The sequence below is a fragment of the Thermobia domestica genome, chromosome 11 (assembly GCF_964235325.1).
Source record: "Thermobia domestica chromosome 11, izTheDome1.hap1.1, whole genome shotgun sequence".
NCBI classification, from domain to species: domain Eukaryota; kingdom Metazoa; phylum Arthropoda; class Insecta; order Zygentoma; family Lepismatidae; genus Thermobia; species Thermobia domestica.
In genome coordinates, this window is record NC_137464.1 from 180,700,697 (window position 1) to 180,724,934 (window position 24,238).

Here is a 24,238-nt window from a genome sequence, read left to right on the forward strand (position 1 = left end):
AGTTTCTTCCAAATGTAAAAAATTAAAATTCTTTGTACATTTTCCTGAAAGAAGGTTTACATCTTTATTCTAAAGTTTAAGCAATAATGATTAGTGTTGTCCACGAGACAAAACGAGACAAGAATGAGGATTGTCGCGTTTCTCGTCTCGTCTCGAATTTGAATATGTACTTCTAGTGTAAACTCTTGCGTCGTTTTCGAGACGGGAATCGAAGCGAGACGAGAAATTTATTGTCTCGTAGGGAAACACTAATAATACAGCCAATTGTAACTTTTAATGCACTCTGAATTATATTACTACTACTACTGTACCAATAAGAATTGTAGTCATGTCATTGTAGTATAATATTTATTACATTGAAAATATTTTCTCTATATTTTCTAGATCAATTCAGATTGAACCTCATGACTACGCTATTCCGACCTCTCAACCTGTAAGGTAGTTTATTTGAAAGGAAGAAAAAGGAAACGAAGAATTTTGCAGTGTGAAAGGTGTGAGAAAGCGATTTGTAACGCCGATGGTAGTTATTGGAAAATGCACTTCGGCAAACGAATGTAAGACATGTTAAACTTTTGTATATTTCTGCAATATGTATGTTTTATTGTTTATAAAATTTTGTATTGTTAAACAGGATAGGCAACTATTTTTCAGATCATACCTATTGAAGATATCGCAATAAAATTTGGCGCACACATAGTATTTCTTAAGGTACATTGTGTTTCTGTACTCGTAGCTTGAGTTACTCTAGAGGGCACAGAATTTTCCAAGGGGATTTTTTGGTGGGAAAAAACTTGAATTATCCAGAATTTCCCTTTCCACATATTAATCACGCATGCGCATGAAACCTTTTGTAAGTTTATTTTATTCTAAAGAAAATGAATACAAGGCGCGTAGCTCGTATGAACAGTGTTGAAGCAACTACGTAACTGAAACTTCATGTGCTTTTTGTTATATGTCCTATGAACTTTTATATTGCCAACACGATAGGGAAATATATTTTCATTCACACGTATTGAAGATATTAGATATCGCAATAAAATTTGGATAACAGTATTATTTTTCAAGGTACATTATGTTCATATATTCTTTGCCGGGGTCCTCCAGAGGACACAAAATTTTCCAAAAATAATTTTGTAGAGAGGAGTTTTTAAGAATTATGCTCAATTACCATTTCCACGCACATCAAGCATGCAAGCGCATGGTATGGTTTAAAAAGTTTGTTTCATTCTGATCGAACCAAAGTTTGTTTCACTCATGAACTCACTTGTAGCTTGTATGAATAATGTTAAACCAGTATCTACTTAACTGAAAGTTTAAAATTTCCTTTAATATATATATATATATATATATATATATATATATATATATATATATATATATATATATATATATATATATATATATATATATATATATATATCAAAAGGATTAAAAGCTCCCCGGTTAAGGATACAACACAATTAAATTAAATTTACATTAATATCAATTTCTGGTCGCAACACTGAGATACGATAGAAATGGATACTCACAGTTTCCTTAGATGCAAATAGAACAATGTTAAGTTTTACGCGCCAATATGTGTAGCCCACTTAATACGATTTCAATGTGCAGTAACCCCACAATTTACGTAAGCGTTTCCCAACCGGTGTGCCGCGAATGGGTCGCTGATGTGCCGCGACAAAATCGAGATGGTTGTCTCGTAGTCGTGTATTGTCAAGATTTTATGCACTTAAAGAACAATTTCTTTTATTCTTTCTGTCAAGAAGAAAGCGAAAGTGTCGATTTCCTTAGTGATGATTCTTGCTGCAATAAAGCTACTTTTCTTACCGACATATTCCAAACATTGAATATGCTGAACAAATGCATACAGGGGAAAAAAGGAAAATATTCTAACCTTAAGTGACAAAATTTTCTCATTTAGGGAGAAACTCTCATTTTGGGAGGTCAGAATTAGAAAACAAAACAAATGTGATATTTGAGATTACAAAGTGCTGTAAAATCGACACAAAAGTCTCAACACTCATTTCTAGAGGTTTGCGCGGATATAAAATATCGCATCCGCATTCGTACCGCATCCGCAGTCTTCTATTCGCACCCTCATCCGCAGACAATAAGGTAGCAAATATATACAACTTACATATTCTATAATAATCATGATTTCGAAAAACAATTTAAAACACATTTTAAATAGCTATTGAAAAGAGCAATAAAAGGGATAACTCTCTCGTGTCATTTCTTGTCCTTTTGCTGTCAATGAGTCACAAGCTTCAAACACACTTATTTTGATTTTAGGTATTTTTCAACCGGTTTTAAAACTTTTAATTCAAAACAAACTTTTCTTAGTGCTCTTTCCACCATCATCACAAATTTCATAGCGTTTTTCTAGGTAGGGAAAAGATGTAGGAAACCATATCCGCAACTTTATCCGCTATCCACACAGAAACGAAATATATATCCGCAGATACCCATTTTGATGCTTATATCCGCGGGTATTCGCATCCGCGCAGACCTCTACTCATTTCAGACACATTGTCTGTGTTGTGTACTAAAGTTGAGAAGTATTTTCCTACGCTTCAGTTTAATTCGATTGACTAAGCGAGAGACTCCTTTGCGCCTTCTGTCCTACAGTCAGCAGAATTAAATGTACAGGAAAAAAGTGAATTATAGTACTCGCGCCGAGTCGTGAAGCTTGACCTAGATCTACCGATTTCACCACCCAATAGAACACGAGGGTGTGTTCCAATCGTCAACCCCCACCCATCAAATTTTGTCAGTGTCGTCTCTCTCGCTACACAGAAAACATCTCCCGAGAGTACAGTGTTGTCGGATTGGCGTCAAGTTCCGTTTTGTTAATTCTTTTTTGTTGCGTTATATTTTCGTTGTTACTATTGTGCTATTGTTACCATTTTAGAATAGTTGTTACAGTAGTTATTGTTGTGCAGTGTTATTATTGGTAATTTTTAAATGCCTTTTTTATATACTCGTTTAATATGACTTCAAAGTTTGGCAACATTGTTGGTGAATTTCAGCTGTTTGACGTTTCCCTTAGTGTGCGCTCGGGAAGCGGCTCCACGGATTGTACCGAAGTTTTCCGATGTGTTAGAGCTCAAGCAAAATATTTCTATGATTGGTTTAGAGCCCAAGCTTCACGACTCGGCGCGAGTACTATAGTCGATGTGACTAATGACCGAGGTTTGAAGCTCCGGCACTCACAAGAAGACAAGGTATCATTCTGGATTTCTCTCCGGAGAGAATATACAACTATTTCTACAAAGTTCATAGTCCCTTTTCTACATCCTACTTAAGTAAAGTAGGATTTTCTGCAATGAACACAATCAAGTGTAAGAACGGGTCACAACTGTTAACTCCAGAACACGACATGAGGGTGTATTTTTTTAACAACTATCAGTCCACAATTGAAGAAGATTATGAAAGAACATCAAGCTCAAGTTGCACATTAATTTTACTTCGTGCACCGACTTGTTTAACTATTTTTGAAAAACTGTAACTTTCATATATTATTATTAAACAATTGCTACCTTCAATAGATATTATTGAAATAATGTTACATTACTAATATTATTGAACAATTTAAACCTTCATAAAATATTCAAAAATTATAACGTAGATCAACGATGTTAATAAATTATAAGTTTTCAGTTTCACTTATCTCCCTTTCGGAAGATCATAAAGGAAGTCCCAGCCGTAGAGCCTTGTGGACTATTTCACTAAATTTGTTTTAAATCAAATTTGTTTGAAATAAGCATATGTACTAAAATGGCACGAACCAAAATGGCCGAAATTGCCTGTTTGAAGTATAATTGTTTTTCACACTGTTATTGTAATAATAAAGGATAAGCGGCGCATGAATATATTAAAATTGAAATACAGTGTAATAAGATTGTCACAAATAGTAAAATAGTCAAAAGTAATGAATTATATAAATATTGAGAGCAAAGCTCCCCAATACTTATTGTTTACAGCGCCATCTCTTATCTCTTATAAGTTTCATACTGTGTAACCGTATATTTGTTGTTGAATCTACAGTACTGTGTAACCTTTCTGTACATTTTTAACGTTGAAAATAGTATTTGTTATCATTATTATGACCATTATTGCTTCTTTATTGTTGCAGAATATTTTGTAACTTGAAATATTAAAATATCATTCATTCCCTTAGGTAAAGCAAACATGTATAGCTACAAATTACCTACATTTGTGTTATTAAAGTACAAGATCACCCAATCTATTCTATTGTTCGTTCGTTATTCTGTAGTGCTCTTCCTTCTTAGTGAAAGGTTGGATACAGTTTTCGAAAAAGAAAGTGTATTTTTAAAAACCTGAGTCCTATATTTCAGTGCAATTGTTCTCTATTTTTAAATTAGAATGAAAAATAAGCATAATGGTATACCACGGGGAAAAAAACCAGCGATCGAGCTTTCTTTCCTGTGAGAAGATCAGCAATCATAGAAAAAAATACCACGGTATTTTATATTTACGAATAAAATAATAATAATATGAGTGTGCCGCGAGAATTCAACTTACACCCGTAGTGTGCCGCAAGTTGAAAAAGGTTGGGAAATGCTGATTTACATAATACGCAACTTTTGTCAATTCACAGTTACGTGATAAATCTCGAAAATTACAGACAGCTATTAGCGTGTATGAACAAGTTTGCTGGTATTGTGTCTGACAGTACGCAACTACATTTGTAATTTGTATTTCCTGTATAAAAGAACATATATAAATGAGACTTCTAAATAATCTGAATGTTTCATACTTTCGTTGTTTATATCTGACTAAATTCTGGTGCATGATATTTCGTTTATAACATATAATCAACTTTTCATTTATTTATTTTTAGATTTTGGTTTATTTGTCGCAAATTGCTAAGCAAATTTAAATTTGCATCGTAATTTGTGCGTTTTGTGGCGCATTTTTTCGCAGTGTAGAAATTTATTATTATATACTTACTGTTGTATGTGGATGGGAAATAACAAACAATAATGATAATGGAAGGAAAGGCAGTGAAAGAGTAGTGTAGTTTCTTTTTAAGTGTGAACTTCATCTTACAGGCTATCGAAGATTAAGACTGGTTTTGAATGTGTCCTTATCGAGTTTTCTATTAAGTACTGAGTTCGAGACTAAGAATTGTAATCATGCACTCTACGAAGTGAACCTTAATTTTCACGATAAGGAAATATAACTTAATTGGACACGAATGTTAATTTCCCAACTAATATTGTATTCAAATACTACTCGGATGAAATTAATTTTCCCACTTTTTCTAAAAGTCCCTAAAGCAAATACTATTTTTCTGATTCTATTTTCAATGAAAACCAAGAGAGCTTAGCAAAAATATTTTTGGATCAATGTTATGTAACACCAGATGCGTTGCTTATGGTCCTTACCGCAGCTTGAAACAACTATGAAAAGATAGAAGGGCAGAAAAGAGAGTAAACTATACTTAAATTCCGTGTTTTTGGTAGTGGTATTGTTTCCGAAACGTAACATGGAATCTTCGATCTCCAAATCTGATTAAGGCGTTTTATTTCCAGATGAAATATAATGTCAAAGTACACACGGTAATTTTGCCGTGATTCCTACGAGCAGTCTCCAGTAATATGGGTTTCTTATTAACGAGAATCTAAAATTCACACAAAAGCGATATTTATCACTGAACGTTTTCTAGTAGAATATGTGGCATCGAATTCAGCCTAGTAGAGTGAGGAATATCTATCGCCCATACATTATAATATGATTGGTTAAAATTAATGAGTAGACGGGGATCCTAATTAATTTTAGTGTAATTAATTTTTAAAATGGCAGTTGTGATAGAATGAATTATAAATATGACAGGTAAATTAATGGTTAAAGCAATAATAATAGGTTTTTTGAGTTTGTCTACAACAGTATATTATTGAGTAGACGGGGGTCTTAATTGACTTTATAGTATAAATGAATAAAAATGACAATTCTGATAGAATGATTTATAAATGTGACAGCTAAAATGAAGGGTTACAGCAATAATAATTGCTTTGGAGTTTGTCTACAACGATATATTATTGATTAGAAGTGGGTCCTAATTTATTTTATAGTATAAATCAATAAAAATTACAATTGTGACAGAATGAATTATTATGGTGTTTGTCTGCTTGATTTGGGCGAAACTTTGCAGCGAAAACCCCAAAACCTTGCCCCCAAAACTTCCCTGGCCAAAACCCCGCGTCAATAATTTGCCTATATGTATATATATTGCTATATGTATATGTATATATAATAAATATATATTGCTATATGTATATATTTAGTAAGAACACGTAATTGCATTAAAATAATGACGAAAAATTTCTAACGCGAGGTTGAGATATTTACGTGTAATGAAAGAATAAATAGAATAAATTCGCTGACTCACTCGCTGATTTATTTATAAACAGATCTATGAAAATATTAGTTCTAGATTCTTGAAATTTTGTATATTTCTATATCTTTTTCTTGCACCAGTGTTTTATGTTATTTTTAGAAGTTCACCCGTAATCTGAAACTATTAGGCATAGAACTTTGAAAATTTGCATAAATGTTCTCGTTGTATCGTAAAACAAAATCATGATTGGCGAAATGTGTGTCCTAAGGATACATTGGAGTGCGCTTGATAGTTTTATTTGCCAAATTTCCGGAAAAAGTTATGTGTGAAACCTTGAAATTTTTCATATGGTTCGCCTTGCACCATAAATTCGAAATACGACCCCCGCGTTTCACGAAATACTGGTCATAATGGGGCAGGGATGATGCTTGAATATTCTTTTGTCATTCCCCAGATCTCCGAAACTATTAGGCTTAGAATCTTCAAGTTTTTATAAATGTTCCTTCTTACATCATACGATAGGACGTGGTTTTACAAAATAAACCTCCGAAAGGGGGTACAGAGGGAGATTGAATGAATCTTTTTCATTCGCTATATTTCTGACTTTCCTAAGAAGCTGAGCTCATTCCAGGGAGAGAGGTAAACATGTTACTTAAGTCTCTTCTTGTTCTTGTTCTTATTTTTATTGATATTTGGAATTTGGAATTACATATTAAGGAACTTATTGGGTTAATTTTATGGAGAGTTTTCATCCAACATGGTTTTGACCAAGCGAGATTTTGGTCCGTGAGGTTTCGGACGGCAAGGTTTTGACCAGGCAAGATTTTGGCCCGCGGGATCTTGGGTGACGATGTTTTGCGCATGCGAGGTTTTAGGCGGCGAGGTTTTGGACACGCGATGTTTTAGTCAGGCCTGATATTGGCCCGGCGAAATTTCGGCCCGCGAGGTTTTGGGTGGGCGAGGTTTTGGCCTGCGAGATTTTGGGCGGCAGTGTTTTGGTTGCGAGATTTTGTCCGTATCCCGTCTGCTTGCATAAGGAAACGAACATAGAAAAGAATTCTAAACATTAACTTTTCTACATAGGTAACATTAGATATAAAGGAACAGGCTGTTAATGAATATAGTTACTTTTGGAAAATGAAATGAAATCTTTGAGTCTTACGTCCCACACAGTAAAAAATGATTGTGTTAATTGAACTCAAATTTAACACAGGGCAGTGGTTCCAGCGCGACTACCACTGTGCAGTGTTAATTCAACACAGACCCCGCGGTGTTAGCGTTTAACACAGGCGGTGTGTTACGTTTTTAACACACAACCGGTGTTGAGCGGTGTTAAATTCGGATCTGTGTTAGTATTTTCGGTGTTAATTCGACACCATGTCAGGGTCGGTAGTGTGGGGAAGTGTTGAGTGTTACACCCCACCTTCTATTGCAATGGAAGGAATTGTTTTTTGTATTGAAAGAAAATCATAAGATAAAAGAAGGCGGTGTTTAAATAACATACTCGTATTTTGGAACCTGTGTATTGGGAATTATTCTTGATTTATATTGCCCTACCATTTGTCACCGTAGTCACTTAGTTATACATATTGAAAAAACGAAGATATGTAAGAAAGTGAGGGTTTGTTTTTATTTTTGTTCTCTTTAAAGGAAACTACCAGGTAGTAAGGGCCTTATTAGTGTGTGTGTGCAACCTTCAGTCGTGCTGCGACGCCTAAGACCTTAAGTTGAATCTTTTTCTTCTTACCAAAACATTTTTACTATCGAATAATATGCCAGAATAAATGATTGAGATACTGTGATTGCATTATATTGTCTATGGAACATTGTGATTGTGTTTGTGATTATACAATGATGATATATAACAATCTACTTAGAATTATGATGAGATTTTACTATGAACTTACAATTAATTCGTGTTGAATTGGAGGGACATCTATAGAACCATATCGTTTGCTTGGACGAAAGTTACATAGGTGTTTGTACTTTTGAGTTTAACATTTTATAGTTATGCTTTAAAGGTACTTATTGAAGAACAGTTGGTGTGTTATTCGTATACACCAGAGAAGATGTGGTTTAGAAAATAGAATTGATTGGATTTGAAGTTAGCATGCTTTCTTTTATCACTGAAGCTATTGCAAACACACTGTAAAAAAATGTTGTTATTTCAACGACATACCTATGTGTTAACACGGTTGTGTTAAAATATAACACAAACAGGTGGTTAGAACAACTCTAGAACAACTCACTCTTCATTTGGAGTTGTGTGTTAAATGCTGGTATTTGAAATGACACATAGCCTATGTGTTAAATTAACATAAGTATGGAATCTTCGGAGTTGTTTTCTGCGTGATTGCGAAATATGTTGGGTATCTAATTATAAAAGCTTATGAATTGAAGCTACAGACAAAATAATTAACACGCTACACACTGTGTTACTTTCTTCGTGTAGGTGGAACACCGCCACAAGTAACACTCAACACTCCCCACACTACCGACAAAAGTACTAACACAGATCCGAATTTAACACCGCTCAATACCGGTTTTGTGTTAAAGACGTAACACCCCTGTGTTAAACGCCAACACCGCGGGGTCTGTGTTGAACTAACACCGCATAGTGGTAGTCACGCTGGAACCATTGCACTGTGTTAAAATTGAGGTGAATTAACAGAACCATTTTTTACTGTGCATGAACATAATAGATTAACAAGGTTTTTTTTAACCAGGAAGCGAACATGAGATTTCCGATGCCTAAAGCCAGCTAATTTTACAACCGGTGAACTTTAAATGTATTTCAGTATGAATTGTATCAAGTTTAGAACCCTTGAAATGGTGGTTATACGAGACAGGGGCACCTGGCCCACCAGGAATAGAAATGAGGTATGATTTTGAAGCTTTGCTGGCGTCTACTATTAATCCAATGTTCTCAGGATTGCTGCCAGAGTGAGTGTTGCTGTGCTGATCTTTCGTTACCATACAGCGGCAACATCTTCAGAGCTATGTGTTGGAGTATGCTGGTCGTACAATTTATATTGTTGTCTTTAAGAATCGCTGTGTTTCTATTGGTTGTTTTTGTTGGCCAATGGCGTGCTCTGATTTTGCTGGTGGAAACTGCTCTCTGATTGGCTGATGGTTCTTTTCGTACTGAGAAGCTGGATCCAGATGTCAGGTAGGTGATAACCTTCGTCTCTGTTGATGGATGGCTTGTATGTACGGATGAATAGAGATTCATGTATTTTCCTGTCCCAGAACTGTTTGCTTTTCTTTAGTACTTCAATTTGGTCTCACCTGGCCGTATGATTGTATTGTATGCAGTGTTCGGCTATTGCAGATTTTTCAGGTTGTTTAAGTCTGGTGTGTCGCTGGTGTTCTTTCATTCTTTCTTCAATGTTCCTTCCCGTTTCACCTATGTAAGTGGCGTTACATTCACAGGTGATCCTATAGATGCCTGGTGTCTTTAATCCCAATGAATCTTTTGCAGTTGGTAGTAAACTCCTGATCTTCGGTGGAGGGCAGTGTACAGTCTTGATGTTGAATTTCTTCAATAGTCTTGCTAGTTGGTTAGAGGTTTTTCCCATATATGGAATAACTGCAATATTTTCCTTGTCTGCTGTGTTGTCCTCTTTTGTGGTGCAACTTCTGCTACTGTATTTTCTCATGGCTATCTTGATCTGTTTCGACGAATATCCGTTGAATTTGAATACCGTTTCCAGGTGAGACAGTTCTGTGCTTATAGTATCTGGATCTGCTATTTGGTATGCTCTGTGTATTAGAGTATTTAACACCCCCATCTTCTGTGCAGGATGATGAAAACTGGTCGCATCGAGGTAGAGATCAGTGTGCGTGGGTTTCCTGTAGATTGAATGGCCTAGACTTCCATCTGATTTCTTGTATACGAGTACGTCCAGGAACGGGAGTCTTCCTTCAGTTTCTGTTTCCATTGTGAACTGGATGTTGCGGTGTATAGAATTCAGATGCTACAGGAATTCGTCGAGTTTCTGTCTGCCATGGGGCCATATGACGAATGTGTCGTCTACATATCTGTAGAATACTGTAGGTTTGTATGTTGCTGTTTCTAGCGCCTTGTGTTCAAAATACTCCATATAGAAGTTCGCTATTACTGGAGAGAGGGGAGAGCCCATTGCCACACCATCACTTTGTTCAAAGAAATTGTCTTGGTAACTGAAGTAGGTAGACGTTAGGGTGTGTCTGAAGAGATGTACTATATCCTTGCTGAAGTGCGATTCCAGGAGTTTAATAGAATCTTCTAGTGGCACCCTCGTAAAGAGAGAAACCACATCAAAGCTGACGAGTATGTCATCTGCGTTTGTCTTGATGCTGTGTAGTAGCTGTACGAAATGGCTGGAGTTCCTGATATGGTGTGTAGACTCTCCTGTTAGTGGCTGTAGCAGTCCTGTTAATTTCTTGGCCAGGTTGTACGTGGGGCCTCCTATGGTGTTAACTATGGGTCGTAACGGAACTTCTTTTTTGTGTATCTTCGGAAGGCCATAAATCCTTGGTGGTATTGAACCGGAAGGTTTAAGCCTCTTCTTTTCTTCTTCATTCAGACTGGAACTTTGTATTAATCTGGAGGTTTTCTTTTCGATGGCCTTGGTTGGATCTCTGTCAATTTTTCTATATGCTGGATCTTCCAGTAAGCATGCCAATTTGGAGTGGTAGTCTTCCCTGTTGAGAATGACGGTCGCATTCCCCTTGTCTGCTGGTAATATTATGATGTCATCTGCTCGCAGGTCATTGAGGGCTTTCCTTTCTTCTCTGGATAGGTTGTATTTCGGCTTCTGCTGCGTGGCCCTCAAAAGGACCGTAACGGCTTGTGTGCGTATATGGTCTGCTGCTTCTTGGTCTAAGTGTTTTGTTGCTTGTTCTATTCCGCTTACAGTTTCCGTGATGGGAATGTGTTTTGGTGTTGGAGCGAATTTCAGGCCTTTGCATAGAAGACTTGTAGCTGCTTCACTTAGTCGTTTGCTGGAGAGATTCACCACTGCTTTTTCTCTGCTCGGATGAGATGGTTCAGGGTTTTGCCTTCGGTTAAGCTTTTCGAAGAAGGCACAACGGGTCCTTATCAGGGCCAGCCACGCTCTAGTCAGAGAACAGATACAGGAACTTCACAGAAGACTAGACCAGCTCGACAGGGAAATGAAGCATCTACTTCTGTATCTACCAACAGTGCTCCACACCTGGGACTGGGAATGGGTAGATTCCATCACGTATGCACATGGTAGCAGGCAGCATGAATTACACACAGTTCATCTTAAGAAGAAATTCGAAAAGCTTAACCGAAAGCAAAACCCTGAACCATCTCATCCGAGCAGAGAAAAAGCAGTGGTGAATCTCTCCAGCAAAAGACTAAGTGAAGCAGCTACAAGTCTTCTATGCAAAGGCCTGAAATTCGCTCCAACACCAAAACACATTCCCATCATGGAAACTGTAAGCGGAATAGAACAAGCAACAAAACACTTAGACCAAGAAGCAGCAGACCATATACGCACACAAGCCGTTACGGTCCTTATGAGGGCCACGCAGCAGAAGCCGAAATACAACCTATCCAGAGAAGAAAGGAAAGCCCACAACGACCTGCGAGCAGATGACATCATAATATTACCAGCAGACAAGGGGAATGCGACCGTCATTCTCAACAGGGAAGACTACCACTCCAAATTGATATGCCTACTGGAAGATCCAGCATATAGAAAAATTAACAGAGATCCAACCAAGGCCATCGAAAAGAAAACCTCCAGATTAATACAAAGTTCCAGTCTGAATGAAGAAGAAAAGAAGAGGCTTAAACCTTCCGGTTCAATACCACCAAGGATTTATGACCTTCCGAAGATACACAAAAAAGAAGTTCCGTTACGACCCATAGTTAACACCATAGGAGGCCCCACGTACAACCTGGCCAAGAAATTAACAGGACTGCTACAGCCACTAACAGGAGAGTCTACACACCATATCAGGAACTCCAGCCATTTCGTACAGCTACTACACAGCATCAAGACAAACGCAGATGACATACTCGTCAGCTTTGATGTGGTTTCTCTCTTTACGAGGGTACCACTAGAAGATTCTATTAAACTCCTGGAATCGCACTTCAGCAAGGATATAGTACATCTCTTCAGACACACCCTAACGTCTACCTACTTCAGTTACCAAGACAATTTCTTTGAACAAAGTGATGGTGTGGCAATGGGTTCTCCCCTCTCTCCAGTAATAGCGAACTTCTATATGGAGTATTTTGAACACAAAGCGCTAGAAACAGCAACATACAAACCTACAGTATTCTACAGATATGTAGACGACACATTCGTCATATGGCCCCATGGCAGACAGAAACTCGACGAATTCCTGTAGCATCTGAATTCTATACACCGCAACATCCAGTTCACAATGGAAACAGAAACAGAAGGAAGACTCCCGTTCCTGGACGTACTCGTATACAAGAAATCAGATGGAAGTCTAGGCCATTCAATCTACAGGAAACCCACGCACACTGATCTCTACCTCGATGCGACCAGTTTTCATCATCCTGCACAGAAGATGGGGGTGTTAAATACTCTAATACACAGAGCATACCAAATAGCAGATCCAGATACTATAAGCACAGAACTGTCTCACCTGGAAACGGTATTCAAATTCAACGGATATTCGTCGAAACAGATCAAGATAGCCATGAGAAAATACAGTAGCAGAAGTTGCACCACAAAAGAGGACAACACAGCAGACAAGGAAAATATTGCAGTTATTCCATATATGGGAAAAACCTCTAACCAACTAGCAAGACTATTGAAGAAATTCAACATCAAGACTGTACACTGCCCTCCACCGAAGATCAGGAGTTTACTACCAACTGCAAAAGATTCATTGGGATTAAAGACACCAGGCATCTATAGGATCACCTGTGAATGTAACGCCACTTACATAGGTGAAACGGGAAGGAACATTGAAGAAAGAATGAAAGAACACCAGCGACACACCAGACTTAAACAACCTGAAAAATCTGCAATAGCCGAACACTGCATACAATACAATCATACGGCCAGGTGGGACCAAATTGAAGTACTAAAGAAAAGCAAACAGTTCTGGGACAGGAAAATACATGAATCTCTATTCATCCGTACATACAAGCCATCCATCAACAGAGACGAAGGTTATCACCTACCTGACATCTGGATCCAGCTTCTCAGTACGAAAAGAACCATCAGCCAATCAGAGAGCAGTTTCCACCAGCAAAATCAGAGCACGCCATTGGCCAACAAAAACAACCAATAGAAACACAGCGATTCTTAAAGACAACAATATAAATTGTACGACCAGCATACTCCAACACATAGCTCTGAAGATGTTGCCGCTGTATGGTAACGAAAGCTCAGCACAGCAACACTCACTCTGGCAGCAATCCCGAGAACATTGGATTAATAGAAATGAGGGTTATTCATGCTGATAGCATATACCTCAGCGGACTATAGACATATTTGACTTTAACTTGTTTAGACTTTTCACGTCTCAGTTTCAACACCGAGGTTTTACGAAAAGGAGGATGCTAATCACATGAACCTCACTGGATATAGATAGAACTTGGTTTATGGTTTCCTATTTAAGGTCGATTGATTAACAAAAATAATTTTATTGTCCTACCGTTACTCAAACACGGGACAACGTTCACTTAAGACGGCGCACTACCCACGATAAGAGCAAAAGCAATATCTTGATTCTATAATCTAGATAGAAAATTGTTTTAATCTACAGATTATTGCAGAATGATAACTTTTTCGTATTATTTGTTAGCCTTATTTTTTGTTAAAGTGACAACAAAATCATGTTTAAATCTGATATGTTTTAAAATTCTCGTTATTTCTCGTTTTCTTTATAGGATGGAGCAGTGTGATGTAATGGACTTTTTAGAAGAGAAAGCGAATTCATGTGGTCTCTTCAAATTAAAAGAGGAAGAGAAGCCTCTTAAACATGAATTACCATTTTAATTATGATATTTACAGAAATGAACATATATGTGAAAAATGTGTGAATTTTAAACTATTTTTGTTTATTTATTTAACATATGTAAACAATATAATGTTGATAAAATCTTCGGACTCCCATAAAAAGAAAGAAAAAATCTGTAAAGTAACGTAAATACTATAAAATAAAAAAAGAAATAGCTAGATAGTTATAGAAATTTGAAATTCATTGTTTCATTTTACATTTCTTTTCCTTGTTTTCTGAAGAGATCTATAAAATGTGTGAACAGGTATACGTAGAAAAAGAAAAGTGATTCACTTGAGTAGGGGATGAGCGAACTTTTGTTGTCAGTATCACTCTTTTATGATTCTTGACCTAACTTTTGCTTGAAAAAATTCTCTGGGCAATCAACTATTTAGCTTTCTGTGTTTAGATTCTTTCTCTCTTGCATTATTCTTTAGCTGTGAAGGTAAATAAGTTTTTTTAATTTTTCTTTTGTTGCAGCACTGAGACTTTAACTTACATTTTTTTAAAAAAGCTGAAAAAGAGGTTCAAAATTTTTCAGCAATAAGGATATATGAGACTTACAATTAAAAAAAGCTGAAACGTAAACAAGATTTGTACTGAGACTATATGAGACGTAATTTTAATGCATTGAAATGTCTTAGTAGACCTTAGTGGGTTTTCCAACACTCAAGCTATATGAGACGAAACTTAATACTTTAATTATATTTGATGAATATGCGGAGAATAATTATCTTTTTTGAACTTTACCTTATATATTTGTAATTTTGCGGACGTACTTATCACACAAGTTTTGACGAAATTTTCCATCAAAATTTATTGTTTTTAAGATACGAAAAGTGACTGAATAATACGAAAGAACCGAGAGAAAAAAGCCACTAACATAATGTTGTATATCACAAGTTTAATTATCCATGGATCAAACCAGACTCATACAGCTGAGTTTATTCTTGATGAAACATTAGGAAATGACAGTGTGCGAATGAAGGGACGTCATATCGGCTATAGATGATTAACGCAAGGAAGGAAAGAGGTGATTAACGCAAGTGAATAATCACGAAATAAGTAATGAAATTAGAAAGTGGGAGAATCCCGAGAAAACCCACGGAAACGATGTTTGTTCAGCACAAAACTCACTTGGAGCGATTGTGATCAAGCAAGGGCTCATGGAACTGATTGTTGTTGATAAATAATAGGAAATGTAAATGTATGGCGAATAGTGACTTGTTAACGTTGAGTTATACAGAATATATTGGCAAAAGCTGTGCCAGGGAAAATACATGATGCATAGGCAAAAGCTTTGCGGTGAAAAAATACGTCAATTTTATCTTGTTATTTTGTTTGTTTGTTATGATCTATTAACACCATTTTTATAATGATATTGCAATAAATAAATAATTGAAATTCGAATGTTAAAGAGACTGACAGTGACTTTGGCAGTTTATTAAAGGTACTAACAGAGGTTGTCAAGGGTTAATTGTATTTTTATAGTTTCTCTGAACTAGCGCTGAAAATGTTCCTTCTAGTTCAAATGTTGAACAAATATGAATTGGAGAGCTGATAGGCTTCTGACATAATGGTAGGTGCTTGTGAACACATACCCAACAAAGGTCTTTTTAACAAAATAAAAGTGAATGATACAAGTTCTATTCCGTTTATTGTCATATAAGTATGCTTGAAATAAAAGTTAAGAAAGGAAGGAAATGGAGCAGATAGTCAAACTGTACGATCACGAAGCGCTCTATCACTATACATTCCAAAACAGGAAGAAATGCCAAGAAGTGTGCTTATTTTATTAACCTAATTAGTGTTGCAAGACTAGATTTCTCGTCCGTAAAACATTCATCTTTGGGACGTTTTTGAAAACGTAAGAGGAGAACAAGTGTTTCGCTTAATAAAGTGTATATGAAGATGTACCAATTTGAAAACAAAGAAAGGGGATACATATTCCCTGCTATGTAGTAATGATTAAATGGAGGAAACGAGAGAATTTCCTGAAAATGGATGAACGCAATGTTGCTCAGCTCAATTTTATTTGAGCGTGAACACGCTCCATTAAAATATAATGGCTAACCATTTGACAATTAATTTAAGAAATATTTAAATTTGACTGATATATTAAGAGTAATTTACTGAATAAAAATTAAATCTTTCAGTTTAACTTCCCATGATTTTCTTAGAAATTTATGAAATGAGAACATGGGACGAACCTTGAGAAAACTCACGGGCACGATGTGCTCGGTCATGACCTATGGTATACTTAATACACAACAAACGCAACACTGTAGCAACGAACCAACATGTTCCTTTAAACCGTGAGTTCACAATAATTATAGTGCTTGTATTCATAACCAGAGGACATATATTTATGACCAAAGAACACTGCTAAGGATTAATTTCCTTTTCACTGCACGTTTCTTTGATATAGTGAAATGAAATCTCTGAATTTAACGTCCTACATGTACAAGGATCAAGACAAAGGGAAAGGAATAATGAATCGCAAATAAATGAGATGATGATAGAAAACTGATTATCGTAAGTAACTTCCTTGGCCGGAAATAAAAGCAAAGTGGTAAGTGACTGAGAGATTGTTAACACTAAAAGTAATATCTATACCACTGGGCAAACGAAAAAGTCGCTTCAATTGTTTTGACTGCATATAAAACTCATGGAAACAAGATCTATTCGTCTTCCAAATGTAACTATGGGAAGGTCCTCATGCCGTAAGCGTCGGTGGATCACAGGTGGACTACTAGCGATCCCTCACCAAAATTGGTTGTCATGCAGCGACGATCCACGGTGGTCCTACTTACGTTTTGAAAATTATACCACCAGCGGCAGAGATGCGACTAGACGCCAGTGAACCACAAAATTACTGTCCTAAAATGTTAAATCGTCTATATGCATGATTTGTTTACATTAAGGTGAGTCTAAAAACACTAAAAAGATACATAGGGTGGGTGCGAACCACCGACTTATGATTATTAGGCGCGTGGTCTTTCGACCGCCACGGAGGCGATGAAGAAAACCTCGGTTGCAGAGCGATAAATCGTTGATGTCTTTTTAATTTGGCCAATCAGAGTGCTCCTTTTACCGTGTATATTCGACGATAACAGTTTGGGATCAGATAGAATACATTCGTCATATAACTTTATAACAAAATAACGCGCTTCTATTAATTTTTCATAGTTCTCCCATCTTCACTTTATAATGATCGGGAACAGTTGCCATCTAAATTCATACACAAGTATATGCTCACATCACAAAATTTTTCATTTCATGATGTATAGGCAGGGTTTGCTTTTGACCCTCGGAACTCAATTTACGAACAATTCGTCAGGAAAAATATATAATAATAACCATATGCACATGATTGGCTATAGTTAGTGTTGGTCCGTTCGCAATTCTCTGCGACGAATTAAAGGAGTGCGGATCGAAATGAAATCCTACGCGGTGGTAACTTCAACACCACGACTCTAGATATCTGTTTTGAATCGACGAAACCCTGCCGCCAGTGGCACACTAGCGGCAATACTTCGACGCGTCGCTATATCGACGATCGACATTTACCGGCAAGTGGGCCACTAGGTGTTGGCGACGTTACGGAATAGGAGCATTACTTGAATTCTACACAAATGACAATTTTAATAATTCAAATAGTTGGAGCGTAAAAGAAATACAGTATTATGATAATCCCTTGTTTTGCAAATAATAGTTCGTTCAGAAGAAAAAAATGAATATTGGCCTTGGAAAACGTGAGTGTGGAGGAGAATGCGAAAATTAGATATGTCATGCAAACAATGAAAATAAATTTGAGTCTGGAAAAAATAGTAAACTATAGCGGAAAACAAATGAAGATGTCAACATGACACTTTGCAGAAAAATTGTGAATTATTTACATTGATAACATAAGAATGAATGGGGAATTAGTTGACTGTAGAAGAAAAATGAATGTAAAATTTTGTAATATCTCTGTAAGGATTTAGTTACATGGAACAGGGATGAAGAGACTGTAGTCTACTGATTAGAGCGGGTTTGATTTCTGTCTGCTGCTTCTCAATTTTGATCAGCACTTATCGTCGTGAGGTACACTGAGGAGTCATGTGACTGTGTACATTGTTCCGAAGATGTCTGTTCCAGACAGACCAATGCAACACGCTGACCGCGTCATCGTTGATAAGATGGACGTAATCCATCATATCGCTCACAGTTACCGTTGGAGCAGTTTACCCGTATAAGATTTTACAAATAAATAAATAAAAATAAAATGTGTGTATTATTGTATGATGTTCACTTTCCTTAGGGCTATGGACTGTGCAAATGTATCACTTACTGGTGGTCGTGACACCTACTGGGCCCCGTGCAGGTATCACCAACAATCACTGACCCATTCACCAAGCCAGTTGTAACCGGAAAATGGAACTCAAATTTGCCCAAAGAAAATGATTCCAGAGCTTCTTCCATCGTACTCGCCATCCAGGCCTGCAGTCCGTCATCCACAAACCATCGTGAGAAAGGTTGCGAACCACAAACTACCGACACCAGATGTCAACCTCACAGTTGAGTTGACAATGAGTACTACTGAAAGCTGAAGTTATGTGTGATGGCCCTAATAAAAAAGAATTACAATAACTTCCAAACAATTTTATAGCGCAACGGAAAGAAAAAATCCATTTGAGAATTTTGACAATCTAAAACAATAAATTTTTTTCTTCAAAATAGGTTGTTTCAATTTCCGGTCGTACTCAGAAATATTCTGAATCTTTTACAGATGAAATCTTCATTTTTGGAATTGAGAACATTTTCTGTACTGCTCTATGCATTATCAGTATACCATACATATTGTAAACATAACCATTTTCTTAATTACTTAAAACTAGAGTGGGATTTTCCATCCTTTTTTGCTTTCAAAGAAAATATTTAGTTGATGGCTTATAAATTTTATTTACATAATAGTTTAAAATTTGATATAACAGTTTACTAAAGAATATATTTAAAAAACGAAAATTCTATCAACACAGTTTTTCCCTTTGAATTAGATATAACAAAATTCCACAGTATATATTTCCTTTAGTTTTACCAATTATTATTAACATGTAAATTCTGTTTGCATAATTTCAAATTAAACAAAAAATTTTGTTACTTAATTCACTGTATTACACGTATTTTTCACAGTATTTTCTTAGGATGTCAAAGTAAAAATTAAAAAAATGAAAACACACTAGTTGCATAATGAAAATCTGCAGATCACATTAAATATTTACACGGTTGTAGGCTAGAATTTTAATTTACTTTTTCTTTTTCTCCTTTGTGTGAGTGTCAGATGACATGGTTACGACAGGTCGGAGGTTTCTTAACGCATTCTTTGCAACCTCACATGTAGCACGGTTCCCTTTACCAAGTACCTTGTTCATTTTTTACTTCTACTCACACATGTATATAGACAACATATTAAAAAAAACATACTAGAAAGTCACACAAGATAAACCTAACCTAAAATTCTTAACCTATCCTAACTTAACTAAATTAGACTAACTTAACCTTATAAACAACACAAACATGGACATTGTCATTTAAAAAAAAACATCACTTTCTAGCTACAAAACTTTCTCAAGAACATATTGTGATCAGACCCGCTGTTTTCTTAATAATAGATTTTTGACTTAAACATCCCAAATTATTTTACTAATAATATGAATTATTACGGCTGTTATCAGAATATAGCGGTCGAGACACGAGCTGTTAAAGAAAATCTCACTTTACCGGTACGTTGAAATGTACCCATAAAATTCGCTTGCGCCGTGATATAGAAAATTAATACAATAGGAATCCACTTAGATTTTTATTTCAGCTATTTCAAAACATGTTTACCAAATGAGATTTTTTCAGAATTTAAGCAAAAAGAATTTAGCAGTACCTTTGTTACCCAAAACAATAATTTTTACAGGTTACGTGGCCTAAAAACAAGGTTCAAATTTTGGGTAAACGTATGTATGTGTAATACATATGATTGTTATTATTATGACAACCGAAACGACTAATATGTTACTTTCCCCATTGAGTGTTTTACAATACTTACATCGTATATATGCAATTTCTGGGGAAAATCTGAAAACTTAGTACTTCATAGTAACACAGTACACCATCAAAGAAACCATTAAGCTAATCAAAGTTAGTCTTGATGTTACACTATCCAATTATGCAGTTTTGTTCACTTTTCTCTCTCCCCGGACCATAATTCGAAAGAATGGACTTACTTGATTTTTCTTGTAGATTCCGTCGCTCACCTGAAATCCACTTTTGAAACTAGAAGTTCCTCTTCATTATTAATTTGGGAAGATAGTATGTGCCGGGAATTTAAGAATTCCCACAGGACACTTGCAAAAATTCTTCTGTAGTGCCTGTTCTACTTCAATTTATTTGTCATGGCGGATATACTCCAGTCCATAGCTACCCGCAGTTAATTTCACCATTCAACGTTTTGTCCACTGAACATCACGCCGCAAAAGTAACTTTCTCATTTGTGGAGCGATGAACCATTACTCACTAATTTTCATTTTAGTTTATTCAAAAATTTCCACTGATTTCTCCATTTTGCGAAAAGTTTGTGACATAAGAATTTTTGTGTCTGGTTCACAACGCTATTCCTTGATAAAGACAAAAGATAATAAGAAGGTCATTAATTGGCTGTTGTTGATGACGCAACGATAAGATGAGAGTTTTATCCACTTAACATCAAAGGCTTCGCTAGTCTCAAACCAAGCTGTGATTTTATGATCAAATAGCAGACAATTTTCATCGACACCAAGGGATGTGTCAAGAAGACATTATAGCCGAATTTCTTAAAAATTTTGAATAAATTACGAAACAAAATTTTGAGGTTTTAAAAGAAGATTCCCTGCATCAAAATTCCATTGGAAATAAACTACTGACATAAAAAAACACTGAAAACTACAAAATACACTCTTATTTCCTATAGTAATGCAATATTTTTGATTAAATAAGCAAAATTCCGAAAATATTATTATATATATATTTGTTATGGAATTTATACTTAAATATTACTCGTTTCAGAAAATAATGAAAATACCAAGGTATAATGTAACAAAGAGGTGCCATTTCGGTAGTAGTTAGTTAAGCAGAAAATGTTAAAAAGAATCGGTAGTGTAAAGAAACAACGATCGATAAACCGCTTTCACAATGAAAGTGTAGAGAAGTTAGTTGAGAAACTGTATCATTGTTAAAGACGACTTTATAAATCAAAGCGAGCTAAGTTCTATTGTTTGCACGTTCAACTAAAAATTAGAAAACAAATGACAACGACCAGAATAATCGTATAAATGATGTGAGACATTAGTGAAGAGCTTGTGTAGAATAACACAGCAGTTTGGAGATAAAGCGTTACTTCATTAGGGAACTAGTTCTACCACATATCTTTCTACAAACGAAATACAAGATTTAGCACCTTCGAATATATTTGTGGATAACATTCTGTAAAAGAAATGAGATGTTTTAAGAGCAAAGCGAATATTTAGAATGACCTTTCAGGAAAATATAATCAAAAATACAAAAAAAAAAGACTAAAAGGAAGTACTTAGGATTAAATCTGCGAAAAGACGATGTAAACAGTAGTATAAGCACTAGTAGAACAAATAAAGAGAGATGACAAGAGTGATATGTGGCCGTAAGGTAGCAACACTATGTATGAAGTTTACAAAATTGTAATGAGATTTGCCTTATAATACGGAGCGGAATGTTCCCAAGATGAAGCTGTTGTGGTGAGTATGTACATTGAGGTGGAAAGATAAAATTTACAATGAAATAAAGGTGAGACCAATAGTAGAAATAAAGTGCAAGAAAATAGTCAGATTTTAAATACTTAGCTCATTGCAATAGAAGGCATTCAAACAAGAAGAGTAATATAATACAAGATAAAACAATTGGAGGACAATAATTCAAAATCAAATACGTCAAATGAGTAAAAAGGCTAGTTGCATAAATTTGAAAATTAACAGAATAAAAAGAGTTGCATTGTAAAGTTTATTTTGGTAAGGGAGACTTGTGTCAATGTATGGTTGTTAAAAATCTAATGCATCTCACTAAGTCCAAGTCATTTCAATTAAATTCAAGTGTATCTTCCTTCACTTTTTAATCACTAAGGCCCGGATTTATATGTAAAAACGTCTTTTTCCAAACACGTACAAGCCTAAAACGAAGTTTATTATCCCAATTAAGAGTCTGCAAGTGTAAATTACAAATTTCATTTCACATAAAAAAACATATTTTCTGAAAAAAGTTATGTAAATAGATATTTTGGGCATTTTGGTAATAAATACATATTTTTAACAATTTTCCGTTATTTTATCCTAAATTTCAAGATTTTGTTTACTCTCTGTCGAAAAAACTTACAACCGGGAAAATAGTAGGCTACATAAATCTATCCATTGCATTTATATGCAATTTCCCACCTGCAGAAACAGCGTCGTCATAAATTCTGCTTATCAACGCTGGGGTAACTTGTGCCAAACAAAGAGCTTCTGAAGGAGCGCTTTGTACTAAACTGAACAAGTTAGTGTCAAATGAGAAAAACTTTTTCGTAAAATTGCCAACTAGAATAGAACTTTTCAAAGAAACAAATCCCGATTTTTCACTTCTTCCAACGCCAGCAATGACGCGATGAGGTACCTGGCATAATGCAGTACTATGTTATGTAGAGAGTTTTGAAGTATTTGTATCTGTAGTAACTAAATTACACCCAGACGATACTTCGTCCATTGAAATTGTTCAAAATTTAGTAAGTGACAGTGACTTGGCTTTCATATCTGCCAATTTCGGTTTCTTTACTCACTCTATAAACAAACTAGGAACTACGGAAGATTTCTTGAATACTTCAGTTAAAGAAGTACAGGATACAGTGCATTGAAAGCTGAATGTTATTTCTGCTTCGAAAGCTGAAGTCGTAAGAAAAAATTAAGGATTTGTAAAAGAAAAACATGGTTATACAACCCTATGTAAAATATCTGAAGTATTGGAAGGCCAAAATACAAGTGAAGTTCATGGTGTGAATATTCGTGATATGTCTCTTTTCAAATACGCGAGGTTAATATTGTGTGATGTAGAACGTTCCATTTCTCAGTATAAGGTATTATTCCGCGACAATAGGCAAAGCTTTACGATGGACAATTTGGAAAAGATGTTACTTATTCACTGTAATACCCATGGATTTTTGACATCTGATGAATAGGAGTTATTTGTGAGCACCAGCATTTATTTTTCTTAAGTTGGTTGTTTTCTCATACTTTTCCTTGTTAGTTTTTGTTAAATATTTTTTTAATTTTTAGCAAATATTTTTCATTTCTGGCATATAAAAATAAATATTTTACAGTCTTTTGTACATAAAAATCCAGTTTTTTGCACTCTAGACAATGATATGTTGATATTCATGCACCCTAACACGCAATATTCATTTACGTATAGTAAACTACATTTATACATGCACTTATTGTTTTGTATACACATTTTTATCTTTGTTCAAAAATAGTTCAACTAAGTTAGCAATATAATTATCAGAAAACGTCACGCCTTCGTATGGTAAATCAAATATATCTAAAAGAGTTTTGTTCTTTTTGACAAATTTTCTGAAATGATTTAAAATGTTTCATTAAATAAAGTTCGTACACTATATTACGAGTTTTCTTCTTAATTATATATTTCCATACAGTATGTTTCCAACTATTGCTGAATATTAAACTGCATTTATTCTATTCGGCATGTTCGTGTATTGTTCTTAAAGCACACGCATTACAGAGCAAAGGTTCTCTCAGTTTATAATTCTGAAATAGTTTTTTCACACACATTTCACTTATTTTCAGTTAA

The 24,238-nt window shown here is 35.4% G+C and overlaps 1 long non-coding RNA gene across 2 annotated transcripts in view; it reads left to right on the forward strand.

The window, feature by feature from the left end:
• Positions 1–24,238, forward strand: part of LOC145664596 (uncharacterized) — a 127,995-nt gene that overhangs the window by 53,651 nt on the left and 50,106 nt on the right. Inside the window, exons 2-3 of one of the 2 annotated variants that reach the window (XR_014127471.1) lie at positions 385–554; positions 14,253–15,972. This is a non-coding gene — a long non-coding RNA (uncharacterized LOC145664596). Of the gene's footprint in view, positions 1–384; positions 555–14,252; positions 15,973–24,238 lie in introns of those variants that run through there. The other variant, XR_014127470.1, reaches the window with a different exon arrangement.